We start from the raw sequence: 22,310 nt of genomic DNA on the forward strand, positions 1-22,310 counted from the left end.
ACATCATCTCTCTGCTAGGGGCCTTTGCCAATATCTTCCCCCCGCCCTGGCATAGCTATAACTACAGGGGCCCTCATCAATTAGATAAGCTTTGCATCGGACTCTTTATTTCTTTGTGGATTTTTTTTACTGCTTCTGCCTCTTGTAAATGTCTATAAGGCTGCCTAACAAATCTAGTCAATAAAGACTTTGTCTAAGTCTACTGAATGCATTCATAGTCCTTGCAGTGAGTTAGTTTTCCATGTTGTGTTGCTACAGTTTTGATCTTCGGAAACAGAGATCAGCATTGAAGTTGGTGGATGCATACACAAATTTTTAAAGTGAGTTAATGAATGTTATTTAGTAAGGACCTGAATATGCTTGTTTAATCTGTTTACCAAGCTATTTCTATTTAGAAATATAGCTTTAAGTGAGATAGATATGATGGCACCTTATTTGAAATAGTTGCCTCAATTAGATTTTTTTTTGTGAGAAATTTCAGCTTTCGTGTAAACCAAATCCATTATATGACTTTTACGTATGTGATGTAACTGTATACTGTGTGTTCTCTTATGTGTCTTGGTTACAATTAAAATTTTGCATTAAAGAAAGCTATTATGATTAACTTCAAACTCTTGCATTGCATTTGTCCTCATAGACAAACAGTTTTGCAGTCAGAAAAGCAGATAAGGCACTACTACGGGCTGCGTTTACAGCTTTGCATGTGCTACGCTTTTTTGTGTAGTCAAGGTTTTTCACTCTAGCGTAAACACTGAAAATCATAGATGCTAATTAACATTCTTCATAAATGGGGGTGAATGAAGAATCTCTCCAAGTTTGAATAAAACCATCTTTAAAGAAAGATTAGATCATATGACATAAGATTATTTAGCTATTCATCACTATCAGGAAAGTGAATAACTAAAAATCTTTCAAGCAATGAGTCTGTCTTTACACCACCATGTTTTGCATGAGTATGGCTTGGGTTGGTTTTCTTCAGTTAAGAGAGTAATACTATATGCAGAGTAAATCTTGTTGTATTAATTATTACCCATTTAGCTATGGATATACTAGAGCTGACTCTGGCATATGTGGGGGATTTACCCTTCTCAGATGTCACATGTGACCACCTGTGTTCTTGCATCTGATGCATGCAAGTGCTTACTGAAATCTGCAGTTTTGGAATTTGGGCAGCTTAAATCTATACTTGTCAAGCGTCTGTACAATAAATCCCCAGATTTATATCTGGTGGCAGTTTGCTTCTAGTCTAGACACTCGTGCTGAACTTCTCCGTGAAGCTAGTCCTGACTGCTTACATTCAAGAAGTCGTCTTTCTGTATTGTATTAAGAGCTTATCCATATGCTACAAGCTCTGAGTGCAGGAAGTCTGCTGGCAGCAGTCCCGCTATTCCATATTCTGATTGCAGGCTCTTTGTGGATCGTCAGGGAAAAAAAAAAAGGATGAAGCGTGACAAGTTGTTGGCTGACTGATTTCTAGATAAGTTTTGCAAGAAAATTTGAATAAATATTAATGTTATATGTAAGAAATGATGCAGTGTGGCTGGTTCTGGTGTGAACTGCAGGGTGTGATTAAAAAGAAGATTGAGCAGTGCACGGGGGTCAGTTTGGTGGAGAACAGTCTCCACTGTGAGCCTCCATATCGCTGCAGTTTAGGAGTGGAAATAATGGCTGTTATTTGGAGTGGGTCGGAATGCCATGAGAAATTATATATGTATTTCCTTTTGACAATAGAGGTGCTTTGTCATATATAATTTATTGTCATTAAAAAGAACATCTGATTTTTGCAGTTAGTTTGGATCGATATGTTGTCCTATTTTAGAACTTTGTAGGAGCAATACATTAAATAATGCGTTTTTAAGAAAGATTCTCACTTTTTTTTCCCCCAGACATCTTTCCCAGAGGAAACAATCATTTTGGTTTCACGTAGGTCTTATACAGCGACTGTTGAGTTCTCTGTAAGAAACAAAACCCAAATCTCCTTGAAACTATGGCTGGCAAAACTATGGCTGCAGCGAAGTATTTATTTCCTGACTGTCAAGGCTGGTTTTGTTGGCGGGATTTCCTAAATCTGGGCTAAACTTTTAAATGGTTTTGGTTTTCTGGATATTTTTGTTATGTTGCGACACCAGCATAGAATGGAAAACTGAGCTGAATTTTGTTCATTTGTGTCCATTTTCTTCTTTCTAATGTAACTGGTTTACAACAGTTTATTTGGGCGCTTTGACACATAAAAATGCGTATAAATGCTAAAGCTATAAATTACCAATATTAAGCATTGCTTAAAGTAATCCAAAAGAATATCCCGTATTTCATAAACAACAACAGAGAGAATAAATTCTGGAGCCTTTTCTAACTCTGTGCAAGGGCACAGAGTCTGGCTCCAATACTTCAGTGTATGGAATAATAGATGTGGCTAGCCCAAGCTCGGAAGAGTTTAAAAAATAAGCCCACAGTAACATATATCATGTTATATGTAAAATAATCTTGGACACATCTTTGTTGTGTTTGGGGAGAAATAGCTTTTAGTTTGATGTAGTAGGTGCTTGTATACATTAAGGCAAGTAACATAGTTTTCAAGTTTTCTGGAGTGTCTGTGTGGGAAGGAAAGTTCAGTCTCAGTCTGGAATTATTTCGGATAATTCAAAGGAATGACGTAATTGTTATGTAGGAGGACTTTTTTGTATTTTTAAGATGCTCTTTAACACATAATTAAAATATAACTAAAAAGAGCCCAGTAGAAAGCGCTGTGTGTCAGTGCTCTCTCTGGTAAAAGACTGAGTTTACATTCCTTCATGTTTATTCCTGGTGTCAGAGTTGTTGCATCTGAAATGCTTGTGCTAATGGGAGCTGATCTGATTTTTTTTTAATAAAACACAAATAGGAAATGATTATTGAAAGTATAAATACTTCGTAAAGTTTAAGTTTATGATCTTCTTCCAAATAAGAAACTACTTTAAATATTAATCACTTTGTTTACATGTTTGATGTGCCTAGTTTGATTGAAAGATTCAATATTTATAGTTGGTTACTTTTTAGATAAAGGAAAGAAGTCTCCAGGTTTCATATTGTGTTATTTGTATACCTCTGTGAATTCAGTGTTTTCCTTTAGGAAATTCCTTTTATCTGCCTGCAGCTTGCTGGCAGGGTTTTTACTAAGTGACGTTCAGAAGTACTGTAGGCAAAAATGTGAAATACTCTGGAAATACTGTAAGAAAGCTAGAGAGATAGCCTGATTTTTTTTTCAAATGTGTTTTGTTTGTTTTTCTACTAGGGTTGTGTTTATCTCTGGTATAGCTATCAGATGGCGAGCTTTTGCATATTACTCATTATAGGAACATCAGGTTGGTTTTCCTTCCTTTATTTTGTGCTCTTCCTCTTCCTCCTCCCTCCCCCTTCTCATCCTGCTGTTGTTTTATCTTTGCAGCATTGTTGAATCGGAGTAGCGGGGCCAGAAATTGATCTTTTGTCCCTCGAGTGTAGCATGAGCTGTGTGCTGGTTTTCAGCGAAGGCTTGAGTTGGATCTGGTTCACAAACACCATTGATTTCTTTTCTGTTCACATGTGGTGAAATCTTCTGAAATGAAACCTTTAGTATGAAATTAAGTCCCCCGCCTTTCCAAGCTCAGGCGATTTTTATGATGCTTCTCATTAGTAGTGGGAAGGATTTAAGTAAATGATCACACACACAAACACTCCTTCCCACTTCTGTTTTCCATCAATGGGGAAAGCTCGCTCTAAGCTTTTAAATCATTACAAAATGGGCAAAAGCAGCCATGAAAAAGTGTTTCTACCCGGTCTTGAGACCATTAGTAAGTGTATGCGAAGTCATTCTTCTTCCAGAGAGGCACCAGTCTTTGCTGGGGTACAGGATTGGGAGGCCTTGAGCGGTGTGTTTGCTGTTCGCAGTATCGTCTTGCAAAGCAGCTTTGGGCTGAGCAAATCTGTGCTGATTGTCCTTTATACTGTTAGCTGCAACAGCTACAGCCTCCCCAGAAGGTGTCTGGTTGGCATCCCCATTCCAAGAGGATCTGTTTTCTGGGAGCTCTGACTCCTGCTCTATGCCTTTCAGTAGGCTGGAAGGAAATCTTTCTCTAGGATGGCAATCTCCGTCTGTTTCCAGTGTCCCTTGATAACCTTGCCTCATGAGATACAGTGCACGTCGTGGTAAACTGGATCTGCGTGTGTGCCGAGTGGTCAGCAGGCTGCCAGAATATCAGAGCGACGTTATTTGCTTTTCCCTTGCTGTGAGTTACTGGTGTAGGTGTAGATCTGTAAATAACGGCTTTTATGTTTCTCAAAACTGTCTTGTGAATTCTGAGGATGAAGGAAGATGTGAAAATAAATTATTGGAGGAGAACTAAATTAGTGAAGATGACATTGAGAAACAGAACAGCAACAAGACGTTTCTGAATTTGTAAATGAGCTTCCTGAATAGATAATTGCATGTAAATAAGTATGCAGATAGGCTGGTGGGAAGAGTAACTGGAAAGTGGTGAACTTTGTAATAATGTATTTTGAAAAGCTTGTGTGAAAAAGGCTACCAATCTCATAATGAAAAGGCTAGAGATAACAAAAGCTTATCTGAGGACTAAGACTGACTTGGTTGAGTGGTTTAAAAGTCAAACAGGATTTTGACACATTTATACCTGTGCTACTACAAATGATGGTCAACAGCCTTTTGAACAGAACAAATAATTGCACTTACGGTGACTGGTTGTCCGAAGATGGATGAGCGCGCAGCTGCTTTTTCTCCTTGAATGCATATATATTACCCTTTCATGACGGCTTGGATTAAAAATTTTAAAAATAATTATTTTAATATTCAAAGAAATGTGAGGAAAGATATTTTAAATATTATTTAATTTTTTTTTTTAAATAAGCATTTATATCAGCATTATGTATGTGGGGCAGTGGGCAAGAGGAGTAGGTATGTTAGTATTAATGCTGCTAGGACTAAGTATTTCAAAGAGTTGTAAGGAATGTATTTGTGTATTTGTTTCAGATGAATATTGGCTGATATTACAGATGCATTTCTTTTATTTGCGAGGTTGACAAACTTGAGATTGAACTGGAATGTGAAGTGGCATTATTTCTCTAGACATCCTGATCGTAAAGATTCTATAGGTCATGTTTTGCATCATCTTTTCAGTGGATTTTTAGTGGATTTTCACATATGTAATTATTAGCTCAGCATTTAGAAGCTGGTAAATCTTCGTGACTATATTTTTTTTCAAGTTGTTCTGAATTTACTGTATTGTTTAGGTATATCTCTATTAAGATCTTTGGGACTTGATGACTAGGTTGATTGCAAACTTTAGTACAGAATTTTACATGATTTCCCTTTTTCTAGCAAATTGATTTACTCACTTTGTTTAAAATTTTGTATGTATGTGTGTGTATTTATAGCCATAATTTATATTTCACTGTAGACTTGGAAAAATGTGGCAAGGGCACATTTACAGAGGACTACATAGCACTTCTTAGATGGTAGCGTGGAATGTAGTAAATTACTCTTCAGTATTAGACATTAATCTGTCTAATTGCTGCCTGAGTTTTCTACAGATGTTTTAGAGCAAACTAATAAAATGTACCCTGACACAAATATTTTTATACAAACAAATATAATTAAGAATTAGAAGAAAGGAGTATTACTAAGAGTATTAAAATTCATTCCTTATCTTCCTCTGTTTTAATTACTTCAGTGGTGTAGTTATTTTAATTTTGCTTACATAAATTAAGCTAAGTGTTCAACTTTACTGCCAAGTATAGTATGAGTGCTTAAAGCACGTGGAGTTTGTAGCAGAAACAACCTGTGAAGAAATTTTTTCTGAACCTGCTGACAGTTTATTAATTGATGCAATAGAGTCATATAATAGTAATTTTGTAGTAGTAATCACTTTCTAGAAGGATTTCAAGTTACGGATCTAATTCCCTACTATTAAATGACCTAGAACTAACACCGAATCTGTATTACTTTTTTTCATATTATTCAAAACAATGTAGGGAAAGTATACTTCTAGGTATAGTTTATTGTGGTAGCTTGCGAACCCAGATTACACAAATTTGACATGAGCAGAAATAATTCAAAATTTCTTTTTTCTATTGGTTTTGGTACTATGGTCAGAACTATTGTGTAAAAGAATACATTCTTTGTCTCTTACCAGAGAGATTATATGCACATCCCCTATAAAAGTTTCATTGTCTCCATTCCTGTACTGTTCCAAGTAATCTAATGTACTGTGCTATGCTGCTAATGAAACTTTTGCAACTTGGTGTGCACAAAGCTGGGCCAGTTCCAAGCTTATCTTATGCGTGTCTGAAACATCAAGAGTCTTCTATTACTCTTTTAAAGATGATACTCAACATTAAAAATGTGTATTCTAGGATTTGGGTAGAATTCATGTACTAATGTGATGACAAATTTCAGCTGCAGATGGATGGAAATGGTTTCATACAGATAGTTATGCCAGATAACTGTTCACATTATACGTAAAGAGAAAGTGGCAACATTTAATTACACCTTTAAAAACAGAGAGTGGGAAGAATTTGGTATATTCTCTGGCAGTAACATTTCTGAAACAAGCAAGCCTGTTGAATCTGACGAAAAGATATTCTTGACATGAAAGAAATCTTTTTTTTAAAGCTCACAGTGCATTCCATTAGAGCCTTTTAAAGCCATTTTAAATGTTGCTTTTCTTACACAGATAAAGTCTGTGGGGATGGTTTTGGAGGGAGGGTCATCTAAGTGGACAGAATGGTACTGTGCTGTTGTATTTTAACCAGATGAAGTTTCACGGAAACTTAACCAATTTCACATACCACAGTTCTCAGGAGGTACCTCATTCGCATGTCTCTATTAATCTTCAGCATGAGAAAGGGAAGATGTGATCAGAATTGGAAGTTACAGAAACCATTATAATTTTACATCTGAAATACTATTCTTTATGGTATTTCACTGTCATTTAAAAGGAGTGACTTCTAGGGTGTAGGAAATGGGAATGGTGGTGTTTGACATCATTATGTGTCTTTGCACTAGTTTTATTTTGGCGTGGCCACAATTTCATCATACTCCTGTTAAATATTGCATTGTGCTTGCTATGAAAGGGTTAGATATACTCTGAAAAATTTAAAAATTGTTGAAAACATTTAGCCTATTTGATAGCTTGAATAGTCTTGATATGGGCTCCAAAGGGAACTGTTTTACTACCTGTGGTGGCGGATTAAAGCAGAGACTTGGAGAGGAAGAGCAATTAAAAAGGAAAAGAGAGAAATAGGGAAGCAGATAAAAGTGCTGTTGTTGAGGAAGGTTATTTACATTGTCCTCCTGTATTACTTGTGTTTTCTCTTTTTAAAAAAAGAAAAGTTATTCTAAAAGTATGTTACTCATGATAGTTAAAGAATTGAATTGCAGAGAATAAAAACTAAAAGCCAGAATATTGTTCCAAAAGTAGATTAAGCTTAAAATTTATTTTTGTGGGTATGTACCATCACTTAGAAATGGAATACCAACTACCACTCCTGAATTTTTAATAACGCTTTTTCTCAGATAACCAGTAGTTACACATAGAGATAGATTGAGTGCTCAGTTACAACTTTAAATTCTAGTTTTTAGAATAATTCTACTTTCTAAAAAAATTAGTTACCTGATGTGTTTCTTAATAGATATGTGCATTTTTCTTCACGAAGAATAGCTCTGGTAGAATGGTGGTGGTTCTTATTTCTAATAAGAAAGTGGCTTCTTTACTGAATTCAAACCCAAACCCCTCCAACCCATCAACTGGAATCACTCTGAACTTCCAGGGAAACTAGTTATTTGCGTAAGGACTGACTGCTCTAATTTGGTACTTAGGAATATCTTTGGCCTGTGCGTTAGCAACATTTTAGACTGTGGAAATGTTGATGTTTCAGCTGTTTTATCTTTCACTTTTTAATATTAAGTATGTTTCAGGAAGCCTCTTTATTCTGATGCAAGTGAAATGATCCATATTTTTCTTGAAGTCTGAGCACAAGGACTACAATGAAACCTTACTATTTTTGCCTATATGTATTAGTGTATTAAAAGTAATTATTATACAAAAAGTCACTCATAAGCGGAGTAACCTTTTAACAGGAGGGACCTCAGCTTGAAACTGCAAGAGTAATTTTAGGTTCAGTGTTGACTCAGTTGAGATTTTCTTTTTTTTCTTTTCTTTTTTTTCTGTTCTTTGTTGCTGTGTGAATATCTCCTATAAGGGGCTGCAAGAACAGCTGAGGAAATGGACTGACTATACCCGGAAAACCAAACGCAAACATGGTGCTATGAGCTCTGCAGAATAAGCTAACTGGGAGAAGGAAGATTTTTCTTTCTGCAAGCTTTATTTATGATAATCTTAACTGCCTGCACTTTATAGAGGAGCGAAATGATTTCTTAGTTGGCAGTTTCCTGTGTTTTGCCTTATTATTTTAATGGTTTCACCTTAAAGGAATTTTTGAGATATGTATCGGTTATTATGGAAGTATATTGTAGTGGCTCAGTGGTCTGGTTAATCTGAAATGACTTGATCTTACAAATAAATTAAAGCAAGAAATTTTCCTAAGAGTTACTTTTATGCCTTTTCAGTTATTTTGCGTGACTTTCAATGACATGCTTACTTGACTTAGAAAAAATGTGCATTTTTCTTTTAAGTGACACTTGGTGTGAGAGAGTTACATTTTTGTTGGGTTTTCTTTGAAAAAAATAAAATCTCTCGCACACCCATCTGTGACACATGACAAACCTTATTTCCATGTAGCATTGGCTGTGCCAAGAGCAGCATGTTGTCCCTCAAGGCTTGCTTTTTGTTGTTTCCACCTCAGGTAGTGTATGAGGCATGGCAGGCACCACCAAGGCCACATACTGTGTAAGCAAGGAGTAACTTGCTTGTTTTAGGTCTAAAGGAGGGAATATAGTGCATTTAGCAGGGTAGAATAATGTTGTTGATGAGGATAAGCGAAGGAGCTCAATGTGAATATCTGAATGTCTCCCAATAGAGTTAAGGTTTTAAACTTCTTGATTGATTTCTTTTTTTCTTTTTTAAAATGGAGACCTACATTATTGTAATCATAACAGGTGCCGAAATATCAGTTATAATTAGCTTAAGTCATAATGCTTCCATTGCTTTAACTTGACTCGTCCTGCATCGAAAATGGGAAGTTGGTTGAATTCTGCAAGTGCAGTCATTGTGAGCAGCCATTAGGACTGCGGATTCTGTGGACAGGTTGTTGGGTGGATAACAGGTTTTTGGGCCCTTTATAGTCAAGTGCTAAAAGCCTTAAAGAAGTTCTGTTGGATTTACCAGTTTCTGCTGGGGAAATTGAAAGTTATCTCAGCAAACACAAACTGTTCATCTGGCTTGTTGGTTTAGAAAGATGGAGGTCACTTTGTACTACCTTCACGTTTGTGTATTACTTCATGCTAGGTGAAGCAGCACTTCATGCTACTTAGATGACAGCCGGATAAATACAGGACGACATGGCTTTTGTAGAAGGAATTCCTGCTTTATGAACTACATGAAGTTCTGCTGACGGGGCCAGCAAGTCATGGAGGAGAGGATTCAGTTGATATAATCCACTTGGATTTTCAGAAGAGTTTCATTCAAAGTGTTGTACCAAAGACATTTTCGAAAACTGAGCGGGCACAGCATGAGAGAGAATGTCCTGGAGAATAATGGGCTAAGATAAAAATGAGGGTAGAAATAAATGGTCAGCTGTCACGGCAGAGGGATGTTACCTGTAGAATTTGGCACTAGGCCCTGCACTGAGGATCATGCTAATTAATGGACTCAAACACGAAGTAGGCTGAAGGTAATCAGTCTTGCCAGTGATACAGACTTAGTGCAGTAAAAGCAAGGGATGACTGAAGGGTTGCAGAAGGGCCTTAAGTCTTTAATTACCGTTTAATAACAGCAAATGAAATGCAATGTAGATAAATGTGTTGCATGTGCAGGAAAAACAAATTCAAGGAAAAACAAATTCAAGTTACAGAAGACTATGATTCTAAACTGACTATTACCACTCAGTAGAGAGTCTTGGCATTATGACTAGTAAGGCCATGAAAACATCAGCTCAGTGCTTGGCAGCTTTAAAATCAAAACAAAGCAAAAAAAATCTCAATGTGAAATGTTAGGGATTAATAGGAAAGAAATAGTGAATAAAGCAAAGCATCATAGAGCCCTCGTAGAGATTTATGGAATGGCCGCGTCTTGAAGACTGTGAAGTTTGGTCTGCTCATTTTCTAAAAGATATTTTAGAGCCGGAGAAGACTTAGAGCAGGGCAACAAGGATGATCAAAGATGCAGAAAGACAAGAAGAGGAGTGCTTGAGCAGACAGGAACTATCCAGCAGGGAAAAGAGATGTGTTTTAAAAAAAGTTATCTGGAAAAGAGTAAATTAAGTGCAAATTTCAAGTGAAATGTAGGCAAATACCATGTGTATCTCTCAGAACACTTCTGCAGACGCCCTTAAATCCTCATTTGCAATACGCCCTTTAAATCACTGCTGAAAGTAAGATCATGCCAGTTTTCTTCGATTGTTTAGTATACGTGTCCATCTTCTTGACGTGGCTACATTCCTGGGAGGTGTTACTGAGCCAGGGAGTTGCTTCACTCATGGGTTAATCAGGGATTTGTTCATGGGTCTTGTGATTTTTAAAGGCTAATGTGTTAAGTGAACATATCACATAACTGGGCAATCGGGATTATGAATATTGCTTTAATAGCAAGGTTCCAAAAGCCAACAGCAGAGTTCTTCTTCCTTCACTTTCCTTGTATGTATTTAGACAACATAAAAGAGCTTTCTGTGGTAGTTGAGGAAATATGCCTTTTTTTGGACTTGTGGTAAGGATGTTCTTAAGTGGTTTCTTCAGTATTGTTTGCATTATTTTGCTTTAAAAACAGTAAACTTTGGAAAATGTGATATCCATACCCAATTGAGATTTAAGATAATCCAATCTAGCTACAACACTGTGAATGTTACACTATCTTTCCTTTCTCAGACTTGTTCTTGTTAAAGAAAAAAGGCTTCCTGATACGGATGGTAATACAACAGTAAAGGTTACTGTATTTTCTGTAACACATCTTGATGTCAGACATGTTTTCCTGCATAACTTGGCCTGAGGAAATTTCAGACCATTGTTTCTTAATAGACATTGTTCCAGAGGGTAATAAAGGTGAATCAGAGACTTTGGCTTTGTTGTGCTGCAGCGAGGGTGAGAATATGCTGCTTTTTAAGCCTAAGGCAAAAGAAGTGGGGATGTATACCAAGAGGGAGGGGGTTCCTCAAGCCCTAAATTCTCTCAACTCTGGAATAAGAGTTTGGGTGGAAGCGGAGTGTATGTATGAGAGGTGTATGTATATATGTGGATATAGTATGCAACTACTGCTGTGGAATACATCCCCATACAGAAACTTCTCTATGAAGAGAAGCTTTGGATCCCTGGTAACACTTCTATTCTGATCCTCCTTCCAGGTACTTACTGTCAGGGTTGTGAGTAGTGATGGTGCCAGAGCAGGAGGGAGATCTAAGTAAGGGTAAGGCTCAGGTCTCCCTCCTCTCACCAGCAAATCTACCTAATGGCTTTAGAGACCAAACAAGTTTGAGTAGGTGTGTATTATTTCTTGACTGTTCAGTTGTTTAAGAGGTATTTGGATGCCGTAGGCTTCAGAAGGAAAGCAAACCAGTTATTTTTGCTGTTTCTTCTTGTTTTCCTTGCTTGTGCACACTCTTCTCTTCAATGACAAGGGTTTTCATTTAGAAATGGGTAGGATTTGGGATTTGCCTCAATGAATGATGACATAAATTGTTCTAGATTATACATGGCAATTGCAATCATTTACATTCTGAACATAGGGAAAAACATACATCCTGTGTCTCTCTGTCTCTAGAAGGCATTTAGATTTCTTCCATGTGACAGACTATAGATAGTAGTTAAAAAATCAAATTCTTTTTATAGTTACGCAACTTTATGAAGAAATCTCACCCTTCACTGCTGAAGTTTTATTAAAGCTAAATGGGGAGGGAGTGAATGCTTTGTCTAAAAAAACAAACCAAACCAATACTGCTATATTCAGCTCTGCTGCATTATCTTTAAGCTTTGATACACACTGATACTCTCTTGACTCTATCCATGAGTCATGGATAGAGCATTTCCTTTGCCAAAATGAAAGAGAACAGTGTCCCCAAGCATTCCAGTACTAGAGAGACTCAGAAAAGCATCCGTACCATAGCATCACTACCACTCATCTTTACTTGGCGCTCTGTGAAACAGAATGAACGGAGCAAGCAGAAGAGAAGGTAGAATGGATATATGATACACTGAGCAGAGCAAAACAAATTTCAGGTCAGGTTTTTCAAACGCTCCTGTACCAGTCTTCTGATGTCACTTAAGTACACCTGAGCCAAAAGCAATGGCTCCTGTGAGCTAACACGTTTTATTTTGCAATTGGGATAAGTTAAGAGGATACTCAGTATTTTCAGCTGACTTTTTAAGCCATGGTAATGTAGTGGATATAATGTACTCTCAGTCACACTGAGAGTAACTAAGTCTGGGCTTTGGGAAGCTGGGAAGTGCCCAGCTCGCTTTGGTACACTCACTATGACCATTTTCTGCCTGCTGCTGTTTATTTCCTTGTGGCTTGAGTTCTTTATGGACCCGTAACAGTTTGCTTTTCGGTTAGCTGGTTTCTCCAGTTAAAAAAAATCTCACTGGGTTTTCAGCTCTCACTTGCATAAAGCTAAGGAACCGCAGTTCTTCATACCAGAACCGTAAGTCTTCATATCTACATTTCCGCTGCCCTTTACAGGGTGAAATCAGAAACCTCTGAGTTGTTAGCTAACAAGAACAGTATGAAGCAGAGCTCGTATATACAACATTGAATTCTTTTGAAGTATGTTATATGCTGTAATTTCGAGGGTGCTCATACAATGGCTTCATTTATAGCTGCTTGTAGTTTAAACACATCGTCTTAAGTAGTCAGGCCTATTTTAAATATCACTTTTATACTTCATAAAAGATAAAAGGTGTATAAATATGCCCTTTCCTTCAAGTACTTACTTATATATGTGTTCCCTTGTTGGAAGGTTTGAAGAAGTGACTTAAAGCGGAATATCCATTTCTGCTAAGTCACAGTTCTCTTGCATGGGATATAGTTAGCCAGCTACCAAAAAAATGAAAGCCAAGTGAAACAAACTATCACTTAAATCCCCTTTTCATTGCTGTATTTCACTCGGGATCTAAGATATGGTCGGTAGTGTTAGCAGATTAAGTTAAGAACACAAAAAATGCTGTTCTTTTTAATGTAAGTATGGTTTCACACATGAAAAATCCTTTGTAATTTATAAGGTATGTTTTTTCTTTCTTTCCATCTTTCCTCTTTTGTTTTAACCCAAAGCCCAAGTTGTTTGTGTATGTTAAACCTTAGTATTATTGATTATACCAAATACAAGAAATGTTTGAAAAAGAAATGTGACTATAAAATATGTTTGAGTAATTGACTTTTTATGGGGACACATACTTTTCACTAAGAAGACTGTCAGTAGGATATTACTTTTCTTTCATTCAACTGTAGATAATTCTATCCTCTGGCAATATAAAAACAAATGAATTCAAATAAAATATTCAAGCTACTTACTTGTAATACTTTTGTTAAAAAACCAAGACCCAGAATGCCTCATTTGATGCTTTTATTGCTCAGATTTCCCCCCCCCCACCAGTTACCTGTGATTCCTGACTGTCATGTTTCATGTCACTTGATTACAGCACAGGAGGTTACAGACATTTTGTTAGTACAATCATGTATGCGCATTACGGTGAAAGCATCATAATGTTCCTTCTCTCAGTAGCTTTGTGTGCTGAATTACAGAGCTCTAATGAGGTCAGCCGGCACCGGTACCGACCGAGGCTGCTAGGTGTGATGCAGGAGAAGTAGGTCTTAGTGTCACACGCAGTCACTGGCATGTGCAAATGCATGTTTGTGTGGTGACTTCCCTTTTATTTCTTGCAAGTTTGTTCCTAGATTCTCTTTCCAGAAGCTTTTTTTGGTCATCATTGCTTGTATTTTTTGTCTTCTATCCTTCATTTTCACATTTACCACTTACCTGTTTTTTTCAGTCTGTCTTATATTCTGTGACACTTTTACCTTGTCCCTCCTTTAGAGATTCCATTCTCTCCACTTCCCCCCGCCCCCAATTTCATTTTTCCAGTTTTTTCCTCCATCTGCACTTGCTTCTCTCTCCTTCTGGTAGCTGTTTTCATCTTGACATTTTTCCGCACCATTCCCACATGGGTGTTTTTACAAAAGGGAAAACAGACTGGGAAGAAGAGTTGTGTCTCTGAGTGCTTCAGTTCTGCTTGCATGCTTCTGAGGGAGCAGAGAAAAGGTTTTGACTTACTTTCTTTGAAATTTGTTTGTTCTGGAGGAGCTGGTTAAGGAAGTTTGGAGTGGTTATTTTATATCGTCAATATCCAGGAGTCTTCTAAGTTAAAGCAGCACAGTAGCAGCTGTTTAGGCGCCCTCTTAGGTTAGGAGCAACAGAAGAAGTTCCCCTGCCGGAGGAGGTCCTGTGCAAGTGTCCTTGTCGCACTCCAGAGAAAAGTCGAACGAGACAACTTGTGAAAATTGAGCACAGTTCCAGCAGGAATGAAAATAAAAGGAAAAGAGAGCAGGGGGAGGGGGGAATCTTTAGAAGTCCATTCTGGCAGCCAACTCCAAAAGGCATTGGCTGATCCTTGCTGCTTCTTAGGCTGCTTTCTTAGCAATAGTGTCTGAAGCAGCATTAGCAATGATGGTGCTGTATGGACACAGGAATTTAAACGTGATTCCTTGGGATAAAGCTATGCTGTAAATAACTCTCTTGGCATTTTAGTCTTTTGATCCTTAAATTTGTTAGGTTGCATACGTTTGAGTGGTGATGTCAGAATTTTTTGTTCGGTTCTTACTGAAATCCCTGGCAAAACTTTCAGCAGCATTGGAAAGATCGGGATAGGTTTGGGATGGTCAAAATGACTGCTGTGTTAGATGTCTTTTCAGTGTCATGATATATGTGGGCCATTAAGTCTCCTCTTCTAGTTATTTGCTGACATCTATTAAAATGTCAGATAATTACAATAAGTCTCCTAACCTTGAATTACTGTGGAAGGAAAATATTTTTCTTGGTGCATACTTAACATAACCCATCATTTTATGGTCACGGCATAAATGAGTGCAGTACCCAAAACAACCAGTTAATAAATAATGACCAATCTGTAGATAGAGCAGAGAGGGTAAACAAACAGGTTGTATTTAATGTTATTAAACACGTTATGGTAATTAGCATCTGAAGGCACTAGAAAGGTGAGGGCTTTGTAGCACTAGTCATTGTAACAACAAAACAATGACAGCTCCTACCCCCAAAATCACTGTGCTAGTAGGTAAATTTGTAAATTTTGATAAACACTATGAAGATGCTGAAAAATGGAATATTCCATTAATAGCTTTGTTTGTTAAGCAGGAAATAAAATGGAGCTCATTATAATTTTCATACAAAGCTAGTAGTCTGGGTTGTTAAGATAGCAGAATGTAAATATCGTCTGAATTTTTAACACACAGAGTGGAGTTTTGAGGGATTTTGTGGTTTGTGGTGGTTTTTTTTTTTTTAAGGCACATGGAGTGAGCAGAAAAATCTTAATTTAAAGCATGGACAATTTTATGATTTTTTTTTTTTATAATTTCATTGATGTCTGGATGCTTTCCCATAGTTATTTAGAGTGATGATCATGAAGAAACTGTTGCCAACTTAAAATATGGTAGAGTGGATGCTTGCTTAATACTGTTGAAAATCAGCCAAGACATCTCTAATTATGGATTGAAGTGTTACGTTGTATGGTTTTATTTGTGGAATTCTTGATTTATCAATGGTATATGTTCCTATATAATGAACTCTGTAAGTACAGTAATTATGTATGGTAACATATGATTCAAATCTTACTTTTAATTAGAGAATAAGAAGTTGAGAAGACAAACTCTTTATCAAGATGGAACCATGAGACTTATTTTCCAGATTAGTCCCTAATAAAGTTAGATCAGCCATATTTACATTACTATAATTTAAAGAATATTGCCATTTTCCCTGATCTTTTGATTTGTTAGATGACAGCCATCATCAAAACACACATTTTGCTTAAAAATGAATTTCTGTGAGTTAGAAGTGGAATCAAGACTATTTTTTGTCAGTATGTATTTTGTTTCCAACACGCATGTATGTGCGAAAAATTTAAGCTGTGATTTTATTTGATTTTAGAATGCCATTCAAGCTTACTCAATTTATCAGATGAATACCAGCTGGTGCAACTGACAGCCAAAACTAGAAAAATAACCTCATTTAAAGATGGAAATCCCTATTCATGAGACCATTTCAGAGATTTTTCTTTCCAGCAGGACTGGTTCAGCAACATGTTCTGATTATTGATGTAGTGTATGGTTTTCAAAGACAGATGATCATTGTGTTTAATGTCTGTGTATTAATGTTCTGTTGATAAAAGTATGAGTAAGTTGTTAATTTCTCTGGGAAAATATAATTAAACTGTTGAGATCAGGGTACATGTGACCTATCCTACGTTTGGTTTAGAGGCTTCAAATTCACTTAGCTTTGCAAAATTGCTGTGAATTTTTACCTGCTCAAATGCAACGTCTGCTTGCTTAGATTATGGGGAAAAATGATTGCTTTGTTTGCTCTAGGATGAATAGAAAACTAGTCTTGTATTTCATCCTGTTAATTGGAAGTTTGCTCAATATGACGTTAAATATTTTCAAATATAGAATGAGTGGTGTTCATCTCAAGATGTCTCAACAGACTTCTCAAACATTACTGTGAAATCAAATGTCCGAGTATCATTTCATACTGTACCTCTTTACAGCTGTAGTGAAGTGGCTATGGAAGGCAGGATTTCTGTTTTGTTTCTTAAAGCTTTAGGTCTTCTTTCTGTCATGGATTTTGGTTTGACAGGAAAACAGTGCAGCTGGAACGTGCGTTGCTGTGCCTGAAAGTATTCGTTTCTTTTGTAGGTACTTGTCTTCTGGGTTAGAACAACAGGAGGGTGCTTAATTCTGTCAGCTAAAAGTGTTGACAGTATTGTGATTTTTTTTTTTTTTCATAAACTGTTCTTCTTACCTGTTTCAATAATTTTTACGTTAACTAGGAGCCCTTCTTTAGGGTTGTCAATTTAGCTAGCGCTTATTTTATACTGTTTTACACTTTAGTTTTTTTTTTACCACGTTCTTCTGCAGAAGAATTCAGTATAGTTATTACCTACACAGGTAATTATTTGGGACTGCAAGTCTGCAGATTGACTGCTTTGTGTTTGAATTTCTTAACTACCTCATTAAGTATGCTAAACTTTAATCCTTGTATTTCTTAACTTTTTGTTTACTTGGCTTTATGACATTATTACTAAATTGTGCTTTTTAATAGCATTTCTTTGTTTTCTTATTTTGGAAATTGCGTAATGACCTTTCATTGACTACTGTTTGAGCAGCTTTGTCCACGATGTGTTCATTCAGAAATTGTCTGAATCAATGAAGAGGTCCCAAATGCAGAGGATTACCAAAAGCTATTTAAAGGGGGCTATTTCTGTTATACTGGATGAAGTTGAATAACGTGATGGATATACCGGAACAGTAAACATAGGAAATGTATGGTTGAACTGATATTGCACTGGGCTGATGATTGCTCAAAAGAAAAGAAATCAACAGTTGGATGCAATGTCAGCGAATGCGATCGATGGGTGAAGTGTTTTTTCATGTTGTTTTGGATCGTAGAGTAGCCTTGTGAGATTCTCAGTGTTTCCTGTTTCTGTTTGTGTTGTTCCTGACATAAATTACCAGTTGTGTGGGGTTTTTTGTTGTTTTTTTTTTTTTTTTTTTTTTTGGCATTGTGGAACTTAGGAATATTCCTATTCCTAGGTCATGTTTTAAATTTGCAAACTTGGATGGCAATTGGAAGTTGCTAGCTGGCTATTCCTAGTTGGCTTTTACGGGCAAAAATCCACATTGACAGTAATTGGCTTTTTCACTGATGGCCAAAGGCAGAATGAATACGAAGATTGAACCACTTTTTGCAGTTGGTAGAACAGTGCTGGCTTGTTGTTCTGCAACTGTTTGTGCCTGTTTTACAGATATCCCACCTTGTGCTTGTGGGGAGCAAACAATCAATTATTTTTACTGGGTTTGGAGATGAGTAGGAGGTAAGAAGTAGGACAATTACCTTCTCTCTGCCAACGCCAAGAGAACTGGCTTGGAAAAACTATACTGATACAATGAAAAAAAGAAAAGGAGTAATTTTAAAAAATATATTATTACTTGCAGCTGTACCACAGGACAGAGGTTTTAAAACCTCAAACTCTTAGAATATCTGGAGAAATCCTGACTGTATGTTGCTTCTGATTGAAACACATCATAGTTGTGATTTTATGTATTTAATCAAAAGGGAATAATTCTAAAATTGATCCTCCCCCCAACCTGTTTGTATATTAGTCTCTAAATGTATTTGTTATGATACAACATGTCAGAATTTATAACTTTCATACAGTTAAATAGTGGAATTTACAAATATAATTAGAGGGTTAAAGGCATTTAACAAATAAAAGCACTTTAATGACATTCAGTTTTTACTGACAACCCACTAATATCTGCTGCATTCACATAAAGATTTCTAATGTAATAATATGAACAGATGAAAGCTCTGCTGTTTAAAAGCTCAGTGCAGAGCATATTCATCAAATATGCTCTGAATACAGATGGAAAGTTATTGAGCAAATTATGGGTAGTCAGCACTCATCTACAGCTTACGCCGCATAAGCCGTATTCTGCTCTTTGTTTTCCAGGGTATCATATTAAGAGAGATGTTTTAAGAAGATAGATGGCAGCAAACGGAAACATTTATAAGGAGTTATTTTTAGTTATTCCAAAACTCCGTGCATATTTTCAGTTTTCCAAAAATGTTTCCAACATTGCTGCTTTTGAAAGAAAACAATTCTCTTCACTCAATCGCCTACTGGAGGTGTTTGCGAGTACCTAGTTTTTGACCAGTTAGAAGAATTGTGGGGAATGCCAAATAAATATTTTAAGATCCTTTCTTCTTCTGTTTCTTTAGGATCTAAGGAATATAGGGGTTTTTTTTGTGCGGTAACGCCTAATAAAAATCTTTCTTGATCTGCACGTGTTTGGGTTTGGCCTCCATACGGTCTCAGTTAAAGTAAGTTCCGTAACTGTGGTCTTTTGCTATATGTGGTTGGACACTCATTCAGAAATTTTTAGCTGGGTCTTTCTAACAGTATAGTTTCTACAATGCAAATGCTCAGGCAGTTTGATGATTTAGAGTGCAAGCAGAAGTTTGCAGAACCCAGCAAGGGAGTTTGAAGAAGGGACGTCATCTTGCAGAGTGGTGTAAGGCAGCCTGTGGTGCAGAGTCCAGGTTGTGCTGTGGGTGAGCTGAAGGAGGCTCCGGCAGAGGTCAGGTAGCCAGGGAAACATCGGCTGAACAGACCCTTCCTCCATGCTGTATCAAGAATCACTTGTAGTGCTGTGGGATTAGAGCTGCATTTGCATGTTTTCCTTGCTTGACTGATTGAAACAGCCACAATCCTGGTGAGAGTCGTATGCTAGTTACTAGCTTTTTAGTTATTTTTCCACAGAAGTGAAAAATTGAAAGCAGGGAGGTAATTGGCAACTCTGAGAAATAAGATAGGATCGTTTCATGAATTTATGGAACGTCTTACAGTTTTATATACAAAATTATTCATCTGAGAAGTTTCTGTTAAGGTTCTGGAGAGCAGTGTGAATTACAAGTTAGGCTGTCAATTACTTTTCAGTATCCTCTTGCAGTAGAATAGAAAAACCATACTGGCTGAAGTGGTTGAACATTATTCTTGCAAACTTAAGGTGGTCTCAATTTACTTTGATTTTTTGGGGTTTTTTTTTGTTTGTTGACAAATGAGATGTGTCTGTTTCTCAAATGAGATTTCTAAAAGAATAGATTGCTAAAGCCTGTGACACAATATCGTCGGCACAAATAAACACATGGTGGTACTAAAATAGATGCTCTGGTCTTTCTCAGTAAGTAGCAGGATACATTTCTCCTGGCTCTTTGTTGATGAACTTGTTATAAGTACATGATGACAGAGCAAAGGGCCAAGTACTGAACTCTTGATTTAGTGCTGAATCCCTTCATGGGAGTTGTGTTTATGTAAGGATTGAGTTTAAAAAAAAACACTGAGGGGAGGTAGCAGGATTTTAGCAGGAGAGCTTGCTAGGTTGAAGGAAAATATTTGGAAGTAACATATTACTTTTTAAATAGTGTACTATATGGTGTGTATCAAAGGAAAGTGGTATCTGCTTTTCTTCTCCTCCCATTTGAAAAGTGATGAGACAGAGAGTGAAGTGACCGAAATTAGTATTGATTAACAGAGATTTAAAAGCATGAGCATTAACATTTTAATTGTGATGATAAAGAGTGGGGGCTTTATACAATAATACTCTGGAAAAGTTGTGGGTTTATTCCTGGGATGAGATTATTATAGTTATGTGTGCGCAGCTAAACAGCATGGGACCCAGTAGTGTTTTGAGAATTCTAACCAAATTCTGTTATGTTTTTTTTTTTTTATGTCTTTCAGAACTTTCAGTGAATGGAGGAAGACACTTTTTACTAGAGATTTAACTTGTCTAAAGATACCAAGGTAGGAGAATGGTGTTTTTTTTTTTTCCCCCGTGGTCCCACATTTTCTTTGTAGTAGTTATTTAGTTGTTCAAATAGAATGAAATTGTCCTCTGTTGTTTCTTTGCTAATCTGTGATCACCTAGAATTGGAACATGGAGCACGGGCACTGTCTTCCTATGTCAGTTTTACCAATTTTTAACCTGATTGTTTCTGTATTTAGAGAAAAAGTTGTAATAGCTTTCATGTATTAGTGTTTGGTTGTTTTCTGTCTTTTCCTACTGGAGGTGATCAACAGGACAACTGATGTAATAAAAATATTTCTTTACATAGAGTCCTGCGTTATCTATTGAGTACATTCTAACTGCTAATTAAAAAAATTATACTTTTTTGTAAACAAAATGTATAATAGTGACACAACATTCTATATTAATATACTTCGGTGTTTTAATTTTTCAAGTTGTTTTTTGTAAAACCCCAAATCTTCTGTGTTCTGAGAAAATCTCCAGTGCTTGCCAATGGATTGAACTTCAGTTCCATATTCAATGTTCTTGAGACTTGAGCAGGTTTGCAGAACAGGCTTGCAGCAGCTCCTTAATTAAGTTTGTATTTTAATATGTATTTTTGATCATTTAAAAATGAAGAAAATAATTCAAGTTTTCTTTAATCTCTTGAAGTAGTCAAGTGCTGTAACATTTCCTGCCACTTTATACATTGTCTAGTTTTTTGTTTTAATTTTCTGTCATACCACTGTATCTTCAAGAATAACTTAAGATTGATAGGAGCCTCAAATAGAACATGCAGTATGTAGCTGGTGTTTTTTTGAGTGACAGATTTTTGGCTGCTCCGTGTCATAGCTAAAAGTTGAAATGCAAGCAGTGCCTGAGGGAGAAGCTTGCTGCGCTTCAGTCTTGTGGTGGTTTGGGGCAGAATCAGGATTGTTGGTCCTGGCAGAACGAGGCTTGTTGATTCCAGCTGTAGAAAGTGCCCTAAAATTTCTTCCAAGGCAGACAGTTTAACTAGTCTCAACTTCTGCAGAACAGTGCCACGTTTTATTTCAAGCTTAAATACCTAGTTCAAATGGTTGTTGATGGAGGCAGCTACTAATAATATTTACAACCAAAGCAGTAATTTTAGCTGTTACGGGCAACACAGAAGACATTTAAAAACGCTGAAGATGAATTCGTGAAAGTGAGGTGATCGTATTCCAAACTTTTCCTCGGTTATCATTTTTCTCAGAGGCAGTATAATTGACATTGTATATGGAGAACGTAAATGTCCCTTATGAATTCAGTCTGTATCATTAATCTAGAATTAGAAACCAGGTTATGCAAAATGATAAAGCCCTGTTCAAAATTAAATTTCCTTAATTTCAAGGTCACCACATTTTCATGTTCAAGAGAGAACTGGTTTTGACTTTTGACTTTCTTCTAGTGAGTGATTGCATTCTTTCAGTAGTGTTTCTGATCTCATTTTAAATAGCTGTTTAGTTTTTCTGGTGTTAAATCCCAACACTTAAAAGGTATTGTTGGAGAAATTTTTTTCCCAGAAGAATAAATTCAAACCTTGACCGACAAGTTAAGGTTGCAAAGTATATTAGTTAGTAT

The 22,310-nt window shown here is 36.6% G+C and overlaps 1 protein-coding gene across 1 annotated transcript in view; it reads left to right on the forward strand.

Annotated features, from left to right (window-relative positions):
- Positions 1-22,310, forward strand: part of TANC2 (tetratricopeptide repeat, ankyrin repeat and coiled-coil containing 2) — a 245,472-nt gene that overhangs the window by 10,359 nt on the left and 212,803 nt on the right. Inside the window, exon 2 of the mRNA XM_075171255.1 lies at positions 20,663-20,725. The gene's annotated coding sequence lies outside the window, so the exon portion shown is untranslated. The remainder of the gene's footprint in view (positions 1-20,662; positions 20,726-22,310) is intronic.

This window comes from Calonectris borealis, chromosome 22, assembly GCF_964195595.1.
Source record: "Calonectris borealis chromosome 22, bCalBor7.hap1.2, whole genome shotgun sequence".
In the NCBI taxonomy this organism is placed as follows: Eukaryota; Metazoa; Chordata; class Aves; order Procellariiformes; family Procellariidae; genus Calonectris; species Calonectris borealis.